Source organism: Astatotilapia calliptera, chromosome 4, assembly GCF_900246225.1.
Source record: "Astatotilapia calliptera chromosome 4, fAstCal1.2, whole genome shotgun sequence".
NCBI lineage: Eukaryota > Metazoa > Chordata > Actinopteri > Cichliformes > Cichlidae > Astatotilapia > Astatotilapia calliptera.
In genome coordinates, this window is record NC_039305.1 from 33,398,251 (window position 1) to 33,422,192 (window position 23,942).

Below are 23,942 nucleotides of genomic sequence, written 5' to 3' on the forward strand. Positions count from 1 at the left end.
ACCTGATGATGCTGAGATTCATCGACTGAATTCCACCTTCATACCAACTATGCAGGCATAAGAAAATCCATTAGACCAAAGTTTGTATTCCCATTTTCTAATATTGTATTATTACATTAAATAGCACAAGGTTCAGCTAGCTTTGAACAAAAGCAGCTGGCAGAAACATCCTCCAAAGAGCTAGGTTTGACTTTCTTACTTTGAGCACATTTCAGAGCCTGTGCTTTTTGACTTTTACTCGAGTAAATAAGTTGAACCACTGCTTTAGCTTTTACTGGAGTGTGTTTTTTAACACTAGTACAGTCCACTTGACCACTTGAAAAATGTAAAATAAATAAATAAATCACGTTTTGCATAGTTGGATCTTAACGAGGTTCCAAGTAGAGCTTCAACATGCAACAAGAAGAAATGGGAGTGAGACAAAACATATTTTGAGAAATTTATCGAAAACAACGCTTAAACTGAAACCGGCTGTTTTACACTTGATCTAAGTGTAGCCTCGCTCTCTCACCGCGGTAAAGTGAGCCGTCATTTGTGAGCCGCGGTCAAGCCAGCCGCCTCCTATCCGCCGCATAAATTTCCTTGCGCTTTTACACCAGTCTTTACGGTAGCGCCTTTTCGCTTTATGTGCCGATTGAAAGCCTATACCCGCGCACACGTGCGCGCGCGCGAACAGTCGCACGCACATGCGTGCACACAAATTACAATGAAACAGCCCGATACAGTCAATACAATTATGGAAATGTCAGAAATTCATTAAAAGTCATCCTGAGTAGTTGATGTACAACTTTCAACACATTCCTCCTCTGGGACACCTACTGTACCTGTGTGCCAGGTTTCAGCCAGATTCACTGTAAAATTACTCAGAAATTAAAGGACATTTATATTCAATTCAATACAGTCAATACAATAGAATTATGGAAATTTCAAAAATTCATTAAAAATCATCCAGAATAGTTGAGGTCCAACTTTCAACACTTTCTTACTCTGGGCATCCTACCGTACCTCTGGGCCAAGTTACATCTCAATTCACTGTAATCTTTATCAAAAATTGAAAGAACAATTATATGTCAATGCTGGATGTGTGTCCTTTCAAAGTGACACTAAATAACAGAACTCAGGCACATCAGGGAATAATCCAAAAGGCGGATTTATTAAACAAAAACAACATACAAAATATCTCTAACCCATACTACATAACCTAAAAAGAAACAAAGGGACACTTAGAAGCACAAGGAAACAATACTGAAAGGGCAAGAGACACAGCCCAAACATAATCCACAACTAAAACGCCAAAAGAACAAGTCATCCCACATAGCAGACGGGTCTTGCCTGGATCTGGTGTCAAGCCGGCACTGCTGGCTGACTTCTGGCATGGTAAGATGGCACTGTTTATGTGATGGCATGCCACATTTGGCCTGATTGGGTGAATGTGACATGTTGTATAGAGCACTTTGAGTAATATGGGTGAGTAAAAAAGTGCTGTATAAGAATCAGTCCATTCACTGTCTGAACAGAGTTTCGTCATGTTACTTTTGCACTATTATGTTCCAGCACATGTTGTTATTACATGGCTTACATGGCTAAGGTACACATTAGGCTGACATCTGGGGCCAGAGCTGAAACTGTTCTGGGCCAGCACAGGGCCAGCAGTGTGTCTGCAACTGGCCTTGTGCTTGCTCATGTGTGGGCCACCTCTGGTAAACCAGATCTGGGCCACCAGAGGGCCGTCATTCTTTGCGGTACGCAGGCCATGTGTAAGCACATTGTGTGGGACAGATCCAGGCCATACCAATTTTGCTATGTGGGAGGAATTATGTAAAAATAGAAACATCATAAAAATGAAAATGAACATAAAGTAAAATGTACTGAAAAGAACATCAGTATGGCCATCATTATTTGCTTGGAAAGTCTAAAGTTCCATGGCTTTGAACAGCCAGAGAACGCAATGCCCAGCTTAGAGCGACTAAAAGTAACTTCTTTTAACATTCTGTCATTCTGCTTCTATATCAAACATCCACTAAAAATAGTCATTTGGAAAAAAATATTTGCCACTTTTCATCAGTTTGGGTTCCTCTGTTTATAGCAATTTTTAGAAAAGAACCCAATACCTTTGTCACTATACAGTTGCACAGTGAGATACAGAGCATCTCCTACTCATTGCAAACATGCTGGGAGGGTGGCTCTATCCGCCTTAGTGCAGCTGCTGTACCATACTGTGATGCAGTAAGTTAGTAGGCTCTCAATGGGCGAGTGGTGGAAGGGTGAGCTGTAGTCCACAAAGAGCATTCTGGCGTAGCTCTGCCACTGTTCTAGGTGACTCAGCACCGAGTGGAGGGTGATGGCATCTTCTGTGGATCTGTTTGCACGGTATGCAAACTGGTGGGGGTCGAATTCTGGGGGGAGGTAATCCTTGGTGTGCTGAAGGACTAGTCTCTCAAAGCATTTCATGATTACGGGTGTGAGGGCCACAGGGCAATAATAGTTCAGGCTGGTGATGGGAGACTTCTTTGGTACTGGGATGATTGTGGCTGATTTTAGACAGGATGGGATGGCTGCTTCATCCAGTGAGAGGTTGAAGCTTCTGGTGGAGATGAGGGTGAGCTGGTGGGCACATGCTCTTAGCACTTTACCACGTATTCCGTCTGGACGCCTTCCTGGGGTTCACTGCTAGGAACACACATCTGACATCGTGCTCCGTTACAGTGAGTGGAGCGGTGCAGGAACCAGGTGAGGATGAGGATGGGAGCAGGGCTGAGGCAGATGAATGCTGCTGTTGTGGTGTTTCAAAGCGGGCGAAGAAGCTGTTTATGTCCTCTGCTAGCTGCACACTCAGGTTTTCTGTTTTCACAGTTCTGCCTCTGTGGTTTATGATGTCTATTATTCCATGCCATGTGTTGTTGCTGGACAGGTGGGACCCCTTTTCAGGTCAGCTCGAGCAGACCTGTACAGAGCTCTGTCAACAGACCTACAGGGAGTGCAGAATTATTAGGCAAGTTGTATTTTTGAGGAATAATTTTATTATTGAACAACAACCATGTTCTCAATGAACCCAAAGAACTCATTAATATCAAAGCTGAATGTTTTTGGAAGTAGTTTGTAGTTTTAGCTATTTTAGGGGGATATCTGTGTGTGCAGGTGACTATTACTGTGCATAATTATTAGACAACTTAACAAAAAACAAATATATACCCATTTCAATTATTTATTTTTACCAGTGACACCAATATAACATCTCCACATTCACAAATATACATTTCTGACATTCAAAAACAAAACAAAAACAAATCAGCGACCAATATAGCCACCTTTCTTTGCAAGGACACTCAAAAGCCTGCCATCCATGGGTTCTGTCAGTGTTTTGATCTGTTCACCATCAACATTGCGTGCAGCAGCAACCACAGCCTCCCAGACACTGTTCAGAGAGGTGTACTGTTTTCCCTCCTTGTAAATCTCACATTTGATGATGGACCACAGGTTCTCAATGGGGTTCAGATCAGGTGAACAAGGAGGCCATGTCATTAGTTTTTCTTCTTTTATACCCTTTCTTGCCAGCCACGCTGTGGAGTACTTGGACGCGTGTGATGGAGCATTGTCCTGCATGAAAATCATGTTCTTCTTGAAGGATGCAGACTTCTTCCTGTACCACTGCTTGAAGAAGGTGTCTTCCAGAAACTGGCAGTAGGACTGGGAGTTGAGCTTGACTCCATCCTCAACCCGAAAAGGCCCCACAAGCTCATCTTTGACGATACCAGCCCAAACCAGTACTCCACCTCCACCTTGCTGGCGTCTGAGTGGGACTGGAGCTCTCTGCCCTTTACCAATCCAGCCACGGGCCCATCCATCTGGCCCATCAAGACTCACTCTCATTTCATCAGTCCATAAAACCTTAGAAAAACCAGTCTTGAGATATTTCTTGGCCCAGTCTTGACGTTTCAGCTTGTGTGTCTTGTTCAGTGGTGGTCGTCTTTCAGCCTTTCTTGAACTGAACATAAGTTCCCTGCAATTTCTGAGGAATTCTACAGTAAATCTGGCTGAAACTTGGCCCAGACGTACAGCAGGTTTCCCGGAGGAGGGATGTGTTGAAAGTTGGACCTCAACTACTCAGGATGATTTTTAATGAATTTCTGAAATTTCCATAATTGTAGTGTATTGACTGTATTGAATTGCATATAAATGTCCTTTAATTTCTGAGTAATTTTACAGTGAATCTGGCTGAAACTTGGCACACAGGTACAGTAGGTGTCCCAGAGGAGGGATGTGTTGAAAGTTGGACATCAACTACTCAGGATGACTTTTAATGAATTTTTGAAATAAACATAATTGTAGTGTATTGACTGTATTGCACTGAATATGAGTTTACTGTGATTTCTGAGTAATTTTACAGTAAATCTGGGTAAAACCTGGCCCAGAGGTAAAGTAGGACTCATCCAGGCTGGAGAAACTGATCAGGAGGGCTAGCTCTGTGGTCGGCATGAAGCTGGACACTCTGGTGACAGTGGCAGAGAAAAGGACATTAAAGAAACTGATGGACATTATGGACAATGCTGGGCATCCTCTGCACACGGCCATTAACAACCAGAAGAGTCTGTTCAGTGACAGGTTGCTTCTCCCCAAGACAAGAACTAACAGACTTAAAAACTCCTTTGTCCCACACGCCATCAGACTGTTTAACTCCTCTCTGGAGGGGAGAGGGAGGGGAAACAGGAGGACAAAGGAGGGGGGAACAACTAAGCTGTAGTGCCTCTTCACCTCACTGTGCAATACCTTTGTGCAATACTTTTGTAAATAGTCAACAGTGCAATAGACTCAATACTTGAAATGTGCAATTCACTTGTATTTTTATTTTTATTCCTATTTATTCTATTTATCCCCTTCGTATATTTTATTTATATTGTCTCTGTATTATATATATATGTGTGTGTGTGTGTGTGTGTGTGTGTGTGTGTGTGTGTGTGTGTGTGTGTATGTATAAGATAAGATAAGATAACCTTTATTAGTCCCACACGTGGGAAATTTGTTTTATATAATATTCTGTAACTCTGTAACTTCTGTCGTTGCTGTGCTTTTTTGGAAATCGAATTTCCCAGAGGAACCCACCCGAGGGATTAATAAAGTTCTATCTTATCTTATCTTATCTTATCTTAAGTAGGTGTCCGAGAAGAGGCTTGTGTTGAAAGCTTGGCATCAACTTTTAAGAATGATTTTTAATGAATTTTTGAATATGCAACCAGACTGTCACGATGGCTGTATTGGGCTGTTCCATTGTAATTTGTGTGTGCGTGCGTGTGACTGTTCGCGCGCGCGCGCACGTGTGCGCGGGTATAGGCTTTCAATCAGGATATAAAGCGAAAAGGTGCTACCGTAAAGACTTGTGTAAAAGCGCAAGGAAATTTATGCGGCGGATAGGAGGCGGCTGGCTTGACCGCGGCTCACAAATGACGGCTCACTTTACCGCGGTGCTCTCTCCTGCGCTCACTCTCGGCTGCGTAACTAGGTTAATTGTGAATCCACCTGCATATTGATTGTTTTATACCGTTTAGGACAACTATAGAAATTTACTAAAATACTCATTGATGAAAACTTATCAAACTTTCAGTATTTACCTTTGTCATAGATTTCGATTCTTTGGTATCCTTTTGTCCTCCAGGTTCTCAAACACCGGGGAGACGCAAGGCGGTGCAATCTGCTCCTCCCTCTTTTTAAACAAGCCAATAGGAGCTGCTCACATTAAAAACAACTTTATTTAAAAAGTCATTTTACACCTGATACAAACATTTTAAAAGTCAAACAATACACAAGTTTAAAAGAAAAAAAATTATTTTAAAGAGTTTTTAAGCATATATATGAATATACAATATTTGTCAAATAATTGTCACCCAAATCAACATCATAATAAAAATATAATTAATAAAACATATAATAATGATAAGAAGAATAACAACAACAGAAACAGTTTACCTAAAAGCTCTTCTAACATTAGACTGCTTTTGAAAAGTTTCAATAGTGTCAATACACCATAGGGACAAGGGAGTTACACAGTTGAAGTGTGACTGCTTGAAAGACCCCATTCCCTCTCCTTTCCACTAGTTCAAAGATAATATAAATTATTTCTGGTTATATAATTTGAGGGCACAAGTTTGAAGAGTAACATTTTAACAGATCGGTAATATACTTCAGGAGCTTTACTGGATCTGATTAACCAAAACTTCCATCTTCCATGTAGCTAACTGTCTTTTCTCTAATACAGGAGAGTGTATCTGATCTACTAAAAATCCTCAACTGCATGTTTACTCAAGTAAATAGTCTTAATTGTTTGAACAACCAGTAATCCTTAATTTGCAAATGCCAAATCTTGATTTCGTCTGTGTAATTCACTTTTATCTTAGGTTTTTTATTCGTATTTTTTGCTTTTCTTTTTTCTACTCTTGTGTCCGTTTTAATCACTTATTATTGCCGCTGTGACAAGTGAATTTACCTAAGAAGAATCATGAAGTCTTTATTTATCTTATGTGAGCCTCACCATGCAGAGCGCTGAAAGTTTAAATTAAGTACTTTAAATGAAATCTAAAATTAAAAAGTAACCAGTTTCAAACCAGTTATTTGGAATAGTGTGCAGAGTGTTTTGAGTAACATTGAATGTTCAAAAACACCAAAGTTCCTATAGTCTCACTTGACAGCTGGGTTGTAGTGTCTGATAACACATAACATCTTCAGGTCTCAATGTGGACTTTGAGCACATTTGCTAGCCAAGGCTAAATACTGAGAGGGTCAAAAATGAAGGGTCAAGAACATCTGACTGTACGTAAGGATAGCAAAAGTGATAGACTGAGGTTGTGCCAAATATGTTAAAGTTAGGGTGATTTGTTAGAGAATGGTACCCCATGGGTGCCGTCTGCAGGTTATAAAAGAGAGTTATGTTCATACTTTCTTTTGAGATTATTTTTACAATTTGACTTTCAGAACTCCCTGGGTTGTGCGCAATCTGTGATGGGCTTGTTTGGAATAAATCCTCCTTTATTCAAATAACACTTTCTCAGGCTCTTCACAGAAGAAGAATCCTCGCATAAGCATGTGCTACCATTTTGAACCAATGTACACATTTACCATCACTGACCCAACTAGGACCTACATTGGATGCCCACCCATATGGATTTAATGTTAGAAACCCAAGTGGGTCCCATATATACTAAACAATCTTGAGCCCATGTAAAATATATGCCCATATTAACTTAACATAACCCATATGGGGCCCACATAGACATGTTTTCAGGGTCTGACTTGCATTTTCCCACGTGTGACACATATAGTTTGACCAGGTGGGCCCCACCTGTGTCATCAGTGCTAAAAAAAAATACATTGATTACCTCACTTTGCCCCACCTGGGGCACACAGCAACAGCCTATCCTTAAATGACTGTGTTTGCCCATGTCTATCCCAGGTGGAAAACCCAAGTGGGTCCTACATGTGTTTCCCATTTTGGACCAAGTTAAGTGTTTCCCATGTTTGACCCAGCTAGGACCTACTAAAAGTGCCCACTTGGGATTGCCCATATGGGTTTAATGTGAAGAACGCAAGTAGGCCCCATACAAAAAGCCCAGTTTGAGCCCATGCCCACATGGTACCCATCCAGCCCGAGCAAAAACCAGGTGGGGCCCATATATACATGTTGGCTGGGATCGTGGTGGAAGCAAAACAGCAAAGGTTAAAGGGAATTCATGACGATGTTTATGTGAAGCGTAGTTTGGATCTTCTTTTGCTGCTGGTTCGGTCAATGTTGTTTGGAGAGAGATAAAACCTGCAGCTTCAGAATCAGCGCAAAAAGGGCGTGAACAACCGTTCCATGCCGCCGGGTGAGAAAGGCGACATCTCACTGGTTCTGATCCGTCGGCGGGTCCGCGCTTTGTGTTTACGTCTTTGTGCAGAATCCGTGTTGGTCTTATTAAACCCGATTCTTTGATCCCCATGATAGAACAGAGAAAACCCGACTCAGAGCGGTCAAAACATTTATAATTCTTTATTCAATCATCTTCTGGAAGAGAGAGAGAGCCCTGCACAGCCCAAAGCCAGTTGTAGAATCTCTGACATTAGAAGCTAAACATGTGTCTCATATCGGTGTTATTGGTCCTTTACACGTCAGACATAGTTTGGATACAAACACTCCTTATATGTTACTAGTTCCTCTTTTTGTCTGGTTTCCTGTTTTTATTTATATGCTTGTACAGCTCTACACTGACTTCCTGTTTTTCAGTCTGGCTGAGCACTTAGTTTATGAGTCAAAAGTGGCCTTGCTTTACAAGCCTTTATTACTAAAATACATAAAACAATATAATCAGAAAATAAGCACTAAGAATATATGTTTATTCCTCAACAGCCTCTGTTTAAATTAAGGTGGATGAGTTGACCTGTGTTTGGTCACTTTGCATCAACCAAGAGCCAACAACAGCAAACTAAAATTGCTCTGAAAGCTTTTATAGACTTTAATGAACAGATAATACTTTAAGAAACAGCAATAAAAAAATGTTTATCTCAGGGTCGGGCTCAGGTCACTGCAGGGTCTTAGACTCCCTCCTCTCCAGGCTGTATTCTCTGTAAATGTCTCCAAAAGCTCAGTTTGCTTTGCTCACAGGCTTTGATGTTGATCACTCTCCTCTGATTCTGTCCTTCAGAGCAGCTGGGAGACGACGTTTCTGTTCACTACTGCCAGGAGAGCTTCCTGCCAACCACATGACTCAGCTGGTCTTCTAACAATGGAAATCCACTTGTTTTCAGGGTATAAAATAACCAGGGGTAGGGTTCTGTTGGTTGCCAAGTTCCACTTTCATGTTTAGTTACTTATTATGGTATTTCCACCACAATAACATCTTAGCACTGCAAAACCTGATGTGACAGCCTTGAGTTCATTTGCTTAGCCATGGTCTCTGTGGCCAGTTCAGCATCACCAGATGTTACTTTTCTCTCTCTTTTTTTAGCTAACCGTTTAATATAAAACATCCAACTTGTATAGAAAGAACTGGAAAAGAAAGCTCACTTTCTCTGGTGTGATGGCTGGATTAACACGTGAAAGTAAAAATATGAAGAATTGGTGCAGAAACCTCTTTCAGAGTTCATTCTGGATCCATGCCACCACGCTGTCTGCTGGCGCTCTCTCTGATTGGAAATGCTCGTCCAATGTTCGTTTCCAATCACACACTCAGTGTTCCCACACAAGCGCGGTGGCGATGTGCTCAGACCGGTCCTTTCTGTGCCTCAGTGTTTCCTGCCGGTGCTTCAGTGTCCTCAAAGCATGCTTGTTAGTTTAAGCACTCACTCCTCTTTTCTTTTAATGCCACATTTTAATCATCAGCACTTTTCGATGCATTCAGATCACTTCATGTGGCTCACATCCATGGTCACAGCAGAATCAGAGTTCAGCTTGCAGTTTATTTTTTACATGTTGTCTGTATTTCAAACGGCGAGATCTCTGCAAGCATTCGGTCTTAGATTGAGAGAATACATGAATGAAATGTTTTCCCCTAAACAACACCTGAGCCTGTCCACATTTACCTTTAATGGCAAACTCTTCTGTAACAAACCTCCTGACTGACTTTCTTCACTTCCTGTCTGCTCCATTTAATGTTTTGTGACATATGCAGCAGAGTTCAAAGGTCTGTGACCCTCAGCCTCACCTAACAAGGACTTCTTCTTATCCAGGTCTCCTAACTAGCATCTTTTAAGACCTTCAGTGAAAGTTGGTGTATTTAAAATGAACACAGAAGCTTAACAGCACACAGCCATGTCAGGGTGGGACCATTGTTAGTGAACCATGGAGGGTGGAGGCAGCAGATTTACCCACAATCCCCCGCCAATCTGTTCCTCTGTAACAAAGCAGCCCAGCGTTATGTTGCCTGGAGGCTCTCCTTATCGAGGTCAGAGTGACACTGACACTTCAGCAGTGCTCAGCCCAGCCTGTACAGCTGCTTTGTCTCCTGAGTACAAGTCAGGTGAGTAAAACTCTCATTTGCTCATTAAGACCACTGCGACTGTCTGCGCTGATATTCATTCACACACGTAATCTTTAACAGCTAAAAGTCCAGGAATCCAGAAGAAAAGAGTTCAAATTAATCATGTCTTCATTCATTAAGAGTGTGGAAACATGATCCAAAATCTGGGTGTTCCTTTGTCATTACACAAAGTCTGAATCTCTATATCATAAGTGTGTAACATGATATTTTCCATAGCTTCAAACTCTGACAGTGTGAATCAGTATTCGAGATGTGTGGTATCATTTAAATGTTGTGTTCATTTTAAGCGTACAGGGCTCACACTGAGAGCAGGTGAGACAGGACCCAGCACAGTAATCAGAGTAGCTGGTGGCAGTGGTTGGGTGCTGTATCATGTAGCTGCTGTGAGATAAAGCACAGTGTTTGTAATCCAATCCTCCCCAGCACCAGCACATGCTGCTCGAGTCAGTTTGAATCGTGAAAATGAGAGAATGTGAGGATGATAAAGAGAGGAGACATACCTGTGGAGGTGTCAAGAAGTGGACTCCTGTGCTTGGTGTGTGACAGGATGTCTGAGGAGTGGACAAGTGTACTGATGCTCGTTATCCGTAACAAAGGTGAGAGCTGTAGTAACTAAGGGCTGAAGCTGAAGAGACACCATGAAAGTACCAGAGAGAGTTGTTGAAGAAAAGCACTGCAGACGTGACGATGCTGGATTGTGCTGATGGAGGAGGACAGATGGAGCTTCACTGTGTCTTTGTGGATCAGAGGAAGCAGATGAGATGCTGCCAAGAGAGGAACTGTGGTGCTGCATGAGGAAGTCATGAGAGGGTGGTGAGGTGTGAGTGGACAGATGGGTTCAGATGAGCAGCATACATTGGTCAGGTCTTCTTCCTCTCTCCATCCATGAGGTGTAGAGGCTTCAGATGTTCTGCTCCTGACACTGACCATCTCTCTATTTCCAAAGCAATCTGCATCCTGGCTTTGATGTCATGTAACATCATGCATAAATGAAGATGATAAGGGAATGGGTTTCCATGGCAACTGAACTTCCCATGTCCTCCAAACTTCACACCTTCATCTCTACATTTACCCCAGTTCTCTTTTTATGTACTTCCCAAAGTGACCTTCGGTGCAGGCACACCACAAAGGTTTACAGTGTCTACGTCTCCGTAGCCCAGACTCACTCGAGATGTCAGCTATGCACTGGGAGGCCAGGCGACGGCAGACTGCTCTGGACCGCAGGATGGCCCGAGACAAGCAGCCGGTGAGCAAGCAGCTATCTGCTTTCTAATAAGGAACCAGACATAAATGTTCACTTATGAAACTTTCAGTGTTTTTAAATATGAAATGACATCAAGTGTAACCAGAATCTGAACATTTTTCATTACGTTGGCAACATCTCCAGATTGTATATACTCGGGAAACTAATTAGATCCTATCACAAATCATCCATCCTCTTCCACTTATCATCAGGGTCACAGGAGGGCTGCAGCCTTTCCCAGCTACCACAGAGCGAGAGGCACAGACGACCATTCACACCCACAATTTACAATCACCAATGGACCTAAACCCACTAACTGCATGTCTTTCACCATACAGGTCTTTCATTAAGTTTCAGTGCTCGTAATACTTTGTCCTGCTGACTGATCCATGCCAATCCAAGTTTGTCAAGGCTTCAAGTCAGGAGCTGTCACACTTTTAGTTGGAAGTTAGAGAACTTCAAATCATTTCTCCAACTCTCTGGCTCATCCATTACCCTCCCTGTAACACATTGTTCTGATGATCTGAGCACTGAAGGCAGACTTTCTTCAAACCGTGACATATTCTTTAAACTGCAGATGAGTACAGAGTTGGCTATTGTGTCCATCTTTCTCTTCACAGTTGGTGCACATGAGAAGCTGTGCTGACACCAATGCAACCAAATCAAATGCAACACAAGAAGAACGAGGTAGGACCAGGCTTTTAACTATCACAATCCTCGAAGTACAGCTCGGGGGGTTGGTGGGGTGGGGCAGCGATCCTCTATATTATCTACTTCCACTTATTGATCACCCAAACACCCAGATTGAGTTTTAGTTCATTTGAAAGCCTGATGCTTAGTCTTGTCCAGCCAAGCTGGAAAACTGAAAAAACAGTTTTATTTGTTATCATCTCTAAGCCTAATCCTTACTCTGAGTTTTTGTCTGATTTCTCAGACTTCTTATCTGATTTATTGCTCATGGAACAAAACACTGGGAGAAAAACATGTAAACAGGAAGGTGAGACGAGACAACACGGAGACAGAAATATAACTAAACATAGCAGCCATAACCAAGTTTAACTCAATACTAACTAATAGAAAACTAAAACATTATAACACAGAAAAAAACACCATAAACTCAAAAGCTGGGTCAAATGACCCAGAACCACGACAGTTATTAGACTCAATTGGTTTCTCTCAAAATGTAAAAGAACCCACCCACCACTTTAATCACACTCTAGATCTTGTGTTAACATATGGCATAGAAACTGAACATTTAACAGTGTTTCCTGAAAACCCTCTCCTGTCTGATCATTTCCTGATAACATTTACTTTTACAATAATTGATTACACAGCAGTGGAGAGTAGACTTTATCACAGTAGATGTCTTTCTGAAAGTGCTGTAACTAAGTTTAAGAATATAATCCACCCACTGTTATCATCTCCAATGCCCTGTACCAACACAGAGCAGAGCAGCTATCTGAACGCTACCCCAACAGAGGTCGATCATCTTGTTAATAATTTCACCTCCTCACTACGTATGACTCTGGATACTGTAGCTCCTGTGAAAACTAAGGTCTCTAATCAGAAGTGCCTGACTCCGTGGTATAATTCTCAAACACGTACCCTAAAGCAGATGACTCGTAATCTGGAGAGGAAATGGCGTGTCACAAATCTAGAGGATCATCATTTAGCCTGGAGAAATAGTTTGCTGCTTTATAAGAAAGCCCTCCGCAAAGCCAGAACATCTTACCATTCATCACTGATTGAAGAAAATAAGAACAACCCCAGGTTTCTCTTCAGCTCTGTAGCCAGGCTGACAAACAGTCAGAGCTCTGTTGAGCCAACAATCCCTTTAACGTTAACTAGTAATGACTTCATGAACTTCTTCACAAATAAAAATTTTATCATTAGAGAAAAAATTACCAATAATCATCCCACAGATGTAATATTATCTACAGCTACTCTTAGTACCATTGATGTTAAGTTAGACTCTTTTTCTCTAATTGATCTTTCTGAGTTAACTTCAATAATTACTTCCTCCAAACCATCAACGTGTCTTTTAGACCCCATTCCTACAAAACTGCTCAAAGAAGTCCTGCCATTAATTAATGCTTCGATCTTAAATATGATCAACCTATCTCTAATGATCGGCTATGTACCACAGGCCTTCAAGCTGGCTGTAGTTAAACCTTTACTCAAAAAGCATCTCTAGACCCAGCAGTCTTAGCTAATTATAGGCCAATCTCCAACCTTCCTTTCATATCAAACATCCTTGAAAGAGTAGTTGTCAAACAGCTAACAGATCATCTGCAGAGGTTTATTTGAAGAGTTTCAGTCAGGTTTCAGAGCTCATCACAGCACAGAAACAGCTTTAGTGAAGGTTACAAATGATCTTCTTATGGCCTCTGACAGTGGACTCATCTCTGTGCTTGTCCTGCTAGACCTCAGTGCAGCGTTCGATACTGTCGACCATAATATCCTATTAGAGCGATTAGAACATGCTGTAGGTATTACAAGTACTGCGCTGCAGTGGTTTGTATCATATCTATCTAATAGACTCCAGTTTGTGCATGTAAATGGAGAGTCCTCTTCACACACTGAGGTTAATTATGGAGTTCCACAGGGTTCAGTGCTAGGACCAATTCTGTTTACATTATACATGCTTCCCTTAGGCAGCATCATTAGAAGACATAGCATACATTTACACTGCTATGCAGATGACACCCAGCTCTATCTGTCCATGAAGCCAGATAACACACACCAATGAGTTAAACTGCAGGAATGTCTTAAAGACATAAAGACCTGGATGGCCGCTAACTTTCTGCTTCTTAATTCAGATAAAACTGAGGTTATTGTACTCGGCCCTGAAAATCTTAGAAATATGGTATCTAAGCAGATTCGTACTCTGGATGGCATTACCTTGGCCTCCAGTAACGCTGTGAGGAACCTTGGAGTCATTTTTGACCAGGACATGTCCTTCAACGCACATATTAAACAAATATGTAAGACTGCTTTCTTCCATTTGTGCAACATCTCTAAAGTTAGAAATATCCTGTCTCAGAGTGACGCTGAAAAACTAGTTCATGCATTTATTACTTCCAGGCTGGACGACTGTAATTCATTATTATCAGGAAGTCCTAAAAACTCCCTGAAAAGCCTTCAGCTAATCCAAAATGCTGCAGCAAGAGTCCTGACAGGGACTAGAAAGAGAGCAGATTTCTCCTGTTTTGGCTTCCTGTTAAATCCAGAATTCAAAATCCTGCTCCTCACATACAAGGTCTTAAATAATCAGGCCCCATCTTATCTTAATGACCTTGTAGTACCATATCACCCTATTAGAGCACTTCGCTCTCGCTCTGCAGGCCTACTTGTTGTTCCTAGAGTATTTAAAAGTAGAATGGGAGGCAGAGCCTTCAGTTTTCAGGCCCCTCTTCTGTGGAACCAGTTAATGGGAGTTTTTCCTTCCCACTGTCGCCAAAGTGCTGCTCATAGGGGGTCATTTGATTGCTGGGTTCTTCACTGTATGTATTATTGTAGGATCTACTGTACAACATAAAGCACCTTGAGGCGACTGTTGTTGTGATTTGGCGCTGTGTAAATAAAACTGAATTGAATTATCTGGCATCTGAATGATTTATGACAGGCCACACACAGGCTGCTCTACACTCTCACATATCAGAACCCATTGATGTAATGCTTTCTTGGCAGTGGATAACAAAGGATTCATCATTCACTGCCTCATTCTTTCCCTTGTCAGCCATTCGTTTGGCTGAGATCATTCTAAGGGCAGCAGCAGCAAGTTAGCCATGTGGTCAGCTAGAAGCACACATCATTTTTTCAGAAGGTTCACTGTCCCTACAGCATCTCCCTCACCGATGCCACAGCTACAGGTTACACACAGAACAAATCAAATCATTTAGTGAACACACCTTAAATATCAGCGTAACAGCTCTGTCCATTCAGTTTGATTGATTTGGCTCTCGTGCAAATCACTCACATTAGTGATGAGTGGGATCAGTCTTAAGGTGGTAATCAGGTCTCCTGCTCCTTGTGGTCTGACCTTGTTTCCTTGTGTTAGAGCTCTCAACAAGCTTGTGTTTCAGTTCAGTTTATGTTTTCATATGGCACCAGCGCATAACAACAGTTTCCTCGAAGAGGATTACGCTGCAAAGTAATCTGAAGAAGACCTCTGCTAGGCTTAGGGAGGGGCAGCCTAATGGGATGAGAGGTAAACAAGAGAGGTAACATTTCCATGTGCTGTTTGTAGCCGGAAGTCAGCATCACTGTGAAGGTGACCTGAAGATGGATGACCATCACAACCCCAAGATTCCCAACAGGTTCTCAGTAGGTATCATTGAATTCCTGTGATAAGGCTTGGCCTGTCATTGTAGACTGGCTATGACTCATTTTCATTATGTTTATCAGTCGTCTTAGTAACGGCCCATCTATTACAAATATTGATCTATTATCCATTTATCTTCCAGTCTCTGCAGTACACCCAGCAGTGGTGAGGAAAGGGAAAGCCTCAACTCTCATGACTATTGCAGCATGTGTGGAAGCAGCTGTTTCTGCATCTATCAGATAATAAATGAAAACGACTCCGTCCATGTGTCTGTTACTGGAGTTACAGAAGGACCCTCAGACAGTTTGACACATATGCACACTGTACAGCGAAGGCAGCAAAACTCTGATGAAGCTTCAGTGCTTGGTCTCTCTCACATACACATGCTCAAACACACAAACAGGTGTGGGTGTCTGACAATGCATGTGTAACACACTGAACACAAAAAGGAGAGATCAGGGTCATTATTACCATCACAGTGATTTATTCAAACAGCCTTGGCACAGGGCAACTGTGTGCTTTGCAAAGGGAGGAGAGAGAAATTTAAGGCATGAAACACAGATGCACATAAAATCATGAGAAACTCTAACAATGCAGGTTATTAAGAAGCTGCCTTCTTGTGTAAACTGGTCCTCCCACCTTAACTTTGCTCTTTGTTTAGCCTTTTCTGTGCTGACTCTCTCTAGTGTCTCCAGTCCTTCCCATATTTTCCAGTTCTGCCTTCTATCCAGCAGGGGGCGTAACAAACACTTTGTTACTGTGCTTACAGTTTTTTCTGATTGCTTAAGCCCTTTTTTTGTAACTATTGGCTAATTTTGCAAAACTCTTCACACAAATAAGAAAACCTGTCACCCAATCATCAAAACATTGTAGTTCTCTTGCAAAAGCAAACACAGCTGGATTAACTCGCCACACCTCCTCAGCATCTGTACACCTGAAGAGAAAAGAAAGGCTCCAACAGCTCGAATCTACAAAGGATTCATGAAGTTTCATCCAACAATAACATTTTTGCCTTCCACACTTCTATTATTCATGATCACAAACACAAAGAACTTGTGCAGCCCTGATATCAGCCCTAATATATGAGTGTGTTTGCCCAAAGACTGAAACAGCATCAACATGACAGCTGTAAGAAATCTTCTCTCAGCCTTGTTTGGCAGAAGATCCCTGCAACAAAGATTGTAGCTGAAAGATGACGTGTGTAAAGTTTGCTCTGTGGGAGGGTTGAGGCTGTTTTTAGACCTTTGATAGTTTCCAATCCAGTTCTGAGAGACACAAATAAAAACATCATTAAGATCAGATCATGGAGCTGTTTGCTGCCTTGTTTCTATCTTCACATTACAAGACTTTACTACAATAAAGATGCTAACATGTATCTGTAGCAACAACATCATTGAATCTGTAACAACTGGAGCCAAACCAGTGGCTCTGCTGGGATCACTGGTGAGCCAACACTTCCTTGTTGATGCAGATTTCAGGGCTTCCTTTTGCTCCTCCGTTATAACTGTTCTCTCTTCTCAACACATGATGACACAAAGGAATCAGCAGTGACAAAGATGATGCTGAAGAGAAGCACACACTTCACACATATAACAGAGCAGTGCAGTTACACACACCTCTGCTCGACATCAGGCCTCAAACAAAGACACAAAACACTAACTTGACTCTAAACAGAAGAAACGAGCAGCTGTTTCTGTTCTGTGCTTATTTATATTTGACACACATGCTTCTCTTTGTGCAAACACACATCGCACTATAAGGGTAACCTCGCACACAATGATTGGACAGCACAGTGATGATGCTGGGAGATCCTATACGCAGCAACACAGAAACACTGAGAACTTTAAACATTGATTATATTGAGATCAGCAGCCGACCCAGTCTAGATAAAGGCCAGCAGCTGGGACCGCTGCTGCACCAAAAACAGGTTTCAGTGTTTCCATGTGTGTGTTTGTGTGTGTGTGTCTTTACTTATACTGGTCAATAGACTTTAATCAACACATCATTGAAAGGTGTTACACATGAAATAAATACAGTGTTTATTCCTCTGAAGCAGCTGCATTATAACCAATCTGCTCCTTTGTGGCCGTTTAAAACAGCCACAAATAACTGTTGTTATATTTGTTGCAGCTTCTGCTCCTCTTGGACAGACGACTCTTGAAAAGACGTTTTTGAATTTCAACTTTTAACTGGATAAATATCGGATATATCAACGTCTGCAGCAAACTGATTCCAGCGTCTACCTCATGATAGGAATGTTTTTGTGGCTCAAGATGACCTGATATCTTTCATAATGGAGACGTTTGACACATGTTTCACATATTATAGACCAACAACTGATTCACAGTGGGGTTAAAAAGCACCTCTGTGATCAGTGTGGGTCATCCTTCACCACTGCAGGTCAGCTTAAAACACACAAACGAGTCCACACAGGAGAGAAACCACACAAGTGCAGACACTGTGAGAGAAGCTTCTCACATTCACATAATCGTAACAGGCATGAACGTGCACACATGGAAGGAAACTACAGCTGTGACCAGTGTGACAAGAGCTTCAGGAATCTCAGTTCATACTCTGCACACAAACGATCCCACGTTACTAATAAACTGTTTCACTGTTACCAATGTGCCCAAACATTCACCTCATTGTCTGCTCTGTGCAAACATCAGCGCGATCACTCAGGGCTGAAATCACTCCCATCACTGGATCACAGTGAATCTGAAGACACAGAAAGATCCTCTGGTTTCTGTGTCAGACTCAAAAAGCTTGAGATCAGGCTCCACAGAGTTCAGATAGAATCTCCTGTAAAAATCTGATGAGGCAGCTGTGAATCAAACTCTTCCCCTAGTTCCATTTTAAGCTTTCAAAACTGTCCTACTGTAGTGTTCATGTCAAGTGGTTAGCTTTCTTTTCATCAGTTGGTTGAAAAGTTTCAACATTATAAAGTTTATTATTATAAAGTTTTTGTTTTAATGTATTTTGATCCACATAAATGTTTTATTGTTCGGGTTCTTTATGTTATTGAATCTTGGAAATGTTAAATAAAAAATTCAAATGTTAAATAAAGAAAGATTTTAATGACAACGATTTGAGCCATGATGTCATTTCCTGTGTTTCAGAGTAAAAAATGAAGTGACAAATGGAAACATGTTTACAGTCACAGTTAGATGAACTGTTTTCAGTGTGTTACAAAATTAATATATTATTAGTGCTTATTTAGTGAATATTGTCACTTGTTTAAACAGGTACATGGAGTTGTTTGCAGTGAAAGTTATTTTTGAACACAGTCAATATTCCTTCTCCTCTACCTGACATCCTTGGAGCATTAAGAAATGAGCCGTCAGAGGGTAACAGTCCAGAAATAATGCTAGACTCTCCAACTCTCATCTGTGTCTCAGTCACAAAAAGCAGATCCAATCCATTGGAGGAAAAAATAATTTATAATGAAGCTTTATTTGCTAAGGACCACGCATTTGTTAGAGCCATCTTCATTGGAGCTGGAGCCTGGGTAGAAGTTGTCAGTGAAGCCCAAGTTAATGGGACCAAATTCAAAAAGTTTATTCCATGACTCCCACAATGCAAAAAACAGTGGTGAGCAGGGTTATGGACACCCAAGCCCACAACAGTAACCAGACAGGAGATAACAGGATCCAGGAGACGCCTTGGGATGTGGCGGAACGGACCATAACCAGCTGGAGCGGCCGCTGAAGAAAAGATAAGTCAAGCTTTAAACTTCACCAGCTGACCGGCACGTTTACCCCGGTGTCTGTGGCGGTGTGTCGGAGCAGGTGGTGGCACTTTATGTAGCAAGTAATCAGGAACACCAGCCAGGAGCAGAGGATACCCTGTTTGTTTCTTCTGATTAGAGCTCTGAAAGCTGATGGCAAAAAACTGAAGATCCAAAGGTTTTTGGTGTTCCCCAGTTTTGAGTTGATTTCAGTGACAAGAATCATCAGAAACAGAACAAACAGTAAGAAAATTGACAGAGGTAAACAGCAAGCACACACACTGGAGCCATCTAACCCCTTAGTTTAATTATGTAAATTACAATTATGTAATCTGATCATCTACAAACTGAAATAATCTCAACATAAGCTGACGAAAGATGAAGAAATTGAGGAAGAAGTTCAGGCCGTGTACTGAAAACATCTTTTTTCTTGTTATCATAAGACATTTGGTGTGACGACTTCTACAACTCAGTTTTTGGTTTTGCTGAAGTAAAGTTTACACTCTGAGGAGTCACAGTGTTGATATTGGACACAAAGAGAAAAGTTCCTGTAATGTAAAATGTAAAAGTTAAAACTAGAATTTTAAAATGGAACCTAAATCTGATTGGTAGCCAGTGCACCGACTTTAAAACAGGGTCATATGAGCTCCCTTGTTCGAGCAGGTCAGTAGCCTTGCTGTCAGTTTTGAACAACCTGTAGACGAGCTAGCCCTTTCTTGTTTAGACAAGTAAACAGGCTGTTGCAGTACTCAAGTCTTGTAGAGACAAAAGCATGTATTATCATCTCGAGTTCACTTGTTGACACGATGGATCTAAGTTTAGAAATGTTCCTCAAGTGAAAAAAGCAGGTTCTTACTGTCTGATTTAAATGTCCCTCCAAAGAAAAAGCTTCATCGAAAATAACACCCAGGTTTCTAAGGTTATGTTTCTGTGAGGAACCTCAGTCACCCAGTCGCCGTTTAATATCAGGCACTGTCTGGTGCAATCATCAAAGTTTCTGCCGGGTTTATCTGTAAGCAATTATTGTTCAACCCTTGTTTAATGTTGGTTAAACAGTCAATCAGATTGGAGAGCTTATGAGCTTCAGCAGGCTTAAAAGAATAATATAGCTGAATATTGTCAGCAAAGAAATGATAAGATACTTCAGGAAACTGCTGTATTATCTGGCTTAAAGGAAACTTGTATATTAAAAACAGAATAGGTCCCAGCACAGAGCCCTGAGGAACTCCACACAACAACTCTGTAGATTCCGACATGATCTGGTTTGCAGACACACTAAAACTCCTTTCAGATATATCAAAAGAAAACCAGTGAACAGAGCAGACGTCCCAACCAGGTCTCTCAGTCTGTTTATCAGGATGGTATGGTTGACTGTATCAAAGGCTGAGGTAAGGTCTAACAAGACTAGGACTGTGTATTCTCCGGAGTTTGCTGACATCATAATATCATTAGTAACTTTCAGTAGTGCTGTCTCAGTGGAATGCAATTTACGGAACCCAGACTGAAAACGCTCATTGAAGTTATAGTTCTCCAAGTATGCTGTGAGGTGGACAGCTACTGCCTTCTCAAGGAGTTTTGACATAAATGGGAGTTTGGAGATTACATTTTAAAGTAGTGTTGGATCCAGGTTGGGTTTTTTGAGCCTTGGTTCCACAATGGCATGTTTAAAAAAGCTGGGGAACACCCCAGTCTGAAGAGAAACATTAAAAAGGTTCCCAACCCAAGGACCAATGGTGTCAAAAGCATTGATGAAGAGCTTAGTGGGGACAATGTCTTAGGGGCTTGTAGGTGGCTTCATTTTGTCCACCAGGGCTGCTATTTCAATATATATTTTGCAGTTGTAAACGTTGACCAGGAGTACAAAGGGAGTGCCTGACTCGGAGAACAAGAAAGCTTTGGGGAGATTTCAGCATTGATTTCTTTAATCATGTCAACAAAAAATCGGAGGAGTTTACTACTATCTACTTTAGAGTGTACATCTAAAGGTACCACATCTGGGGAGACAATATCACTAATTTTGTCAAAAAGAAACTTGGGATTTCTCTTGTTTTTTGATATGAGTCTAGAAAAATATTTGATCTAACAGTTTTCATTTGTCATTTAAGGAGTTTGGTTTTCTTCCATAGTCGTCCCGTTTTGCAGCATATTCTCCTTAAGTTTAAGATAGACTCTTTTATCCAAGGGCATGTCTTCTTTTGTAAAGCCGAGCTTGTTTTAATAGCTGTACACAGCTTTTACAGCTTTGATATTCTTTGACACTAGATATCAGGTGAAGGGATTAAATGTAAAGGTTTCTATGTCCCATTTACACTAACCAGTATGTGAGATAGTCAGACTCAAATGTCAAGGAAGGTGGTAGGGAAGCAGACTACGCAGACATTTCAGGTTTCCAAAGGTGAGCAATTTATTTACAGTGAACTTAATTTAATGTGAAACTTCCCCCAAATCAACTGTATCAACAAAACTCAACAGACCATGGATCTGGTGACACAGCTCAGCTCTCCTCTCTCTTGAATCTGGTAGAGACTGGCTTTAAATAGGGCCATCAATTTCCCTCCAATTGCCCAGCCAGTACCACTCACTCAAACTGAGGGATCTAAAACTCTCCACAGATGATCTAAAACACAAAACCTCTTCACACTTCTAACATGCACATTTACACAACTAAATGGCAGTATTGATGAAAAGAAACACATTCAACAAATCCATTTAAACCTTAACACAAACAAAAGGAAGCATCTCTATGGACAAAGAAACCCCTCCACTTGGTTTGATCTGCTGATGTCATGTGTGTCAATAAAGATCTAACAGAATCAATCATGGCATCGTTAATGATAAAATGTTCTCAAATATTTGCAGTGATTTAAGTTAAAAATAAATACATTAAGGAGGCATCCTTGTCAGATGCCCTGGGGCGCACTTGCATAAGCGAGGCTGCCATATCGCACCATCGGCCCTTCTGGCCAACACCGGTAGGTGAAGCGTCTCGCCCAAGGACACAACAACCGAGACTGTCCGAGCCGGGGCTCCAACCGGCAACCTTCCGATTACAAGACGAGCTGCCAACTCTTGAGCCACGATCGCCTCGTGTTTAATTTGGCCACCAGAGGGGAGTAAAACATAATTACAAGATATTCTGCTACTGGGCATATATCTATATTGGTCATTTCATCAAGTCCCATCTAGTATATAATGTTGAAAAATGTAAATAAGATGGAATTCACAGCTGGAAATTGTAAATTATTTCTGAGCAGTAGAATATTAAAATTATCTATATAAATTAAGAAGCTGTAATTTGAAAATGCTGAGAATTTTGACTTAGACTTTTTGACCACATGAGAACTAAAATGAACAAGAAATATATAATTATTACAACTAAAACGTAAAAATGATTCATGATGTATCATGATTTTGCCTCTATATGATCTTATGACCTGTACACTAAATTTGGATTTGACCTAGCTAGTAACAGGAAATTTGCAACACTGAAAGCATGGTTACATGTTTTAAGCTGCAGCTCACAAAGCTCAGCTGCTGCCCCAGTTATGAGTTTAGATAAATCGTTAATCATGATCTTTTCCCTCTCAGCACTTTCACTTGGCCTTGGGCTGTTTTGACTGAGCTACACAGTATGTTTCAAATGTTGTAAATAACCAAAGTCTTGAACTGGGAGTGATTTGGTTGTATTATTGGTTTGTTTGTTGGTGATATATTTCCATGTAGATGAATGAAGACAGATTCATTCTTACCTTTTCCAAATGACTGTGAGGTCCAGCACGTCTGTGCTTTTCTGCCTCTTCCTGCAATCACCCCAGTGATTTTCCCTCGGTCTGAAATCTCACCTAATCTTGTGTAATTGTGAGTCATCTGGCAGCGAACCACTCTTACTAGACTGGATCACATCATCTCAACAAGAACTGAGACTTGTTAAGTAGTTAAGTTTCATGCAGATCGTATACAGGGAGTGCAGAATTATTAGGCAAATGAGTATTTTGTCCACATCATCCTCTTCATGCATGTTGTCTGACTCCAAGCTGTATAGGCTCGAAAGCCTACTACCAATTAAGCATATTAGGTGATGTGCATCTCTGTAATGAGAAGGGGTGTGGTCTAATGACATCAACACCCTATATCAGGTGTGCATAATTATTAGGCAACGTCCTTTCCTTTGGCAAAATGGGTCAAAAGAAGGACTTGACAGGCTCAGAAAAGTCAAAAATAGTGAGATATCTTGCAGAGGGATGCAGCAGTCTCAAAATTGCAAAGCTTCTGAAGCGTGATCATCGAACAATCAAGCGTTTCATTCAAAATAGTCAACAGGGTCGCAAGAAGCGTGTGGAAAAACCAAGGCGCAAAATAACTGCCCATGAACTGAGAAAAGTCAAGCGTGCAGCTGCCAAGATGCCACTTGCCACCAGTTTGGCCATATTTCAGAGCTGCAACATCACTGGAGTGCCCAAAAGCACAAGGTGTGCAATACTCAGAGACATGGCCAAGGTAAGAAAGGCTGAAAGACGACCACCACTGAACAAGACACACAAGCTGAAACGTCAAGACTGGGCCAAGAAATATCTCAAGACTGGTTTTTCTAAGGTTTTATGGACTGATGAAATGAGAGTGAGTCTTGATGGGCCAGATGGATGG

General features: G+C 41.3%; 1 long non-coding RNA gene across 1 annotated transcript; it reads right to left on the reverse strand.

Annotated features, from left to right (window-relative positions):
- Window positions 1-23,144, reverse strand: LOC113021511 (uncharacterized). The gene is made up of 3 exons (XR_003272310.1): window positions 23,048-23,144; window positions 5,607-5,721; window positions 1-47 (listed from the first exon to the last, which is right to left on the reverse strand). It is a non-coding gene; the product is annotated as an uncharacterized LOC113021511 (long non-coding RNA).
- Window positions 23,145-23,942: the final 798 nt, after the last annotated feature.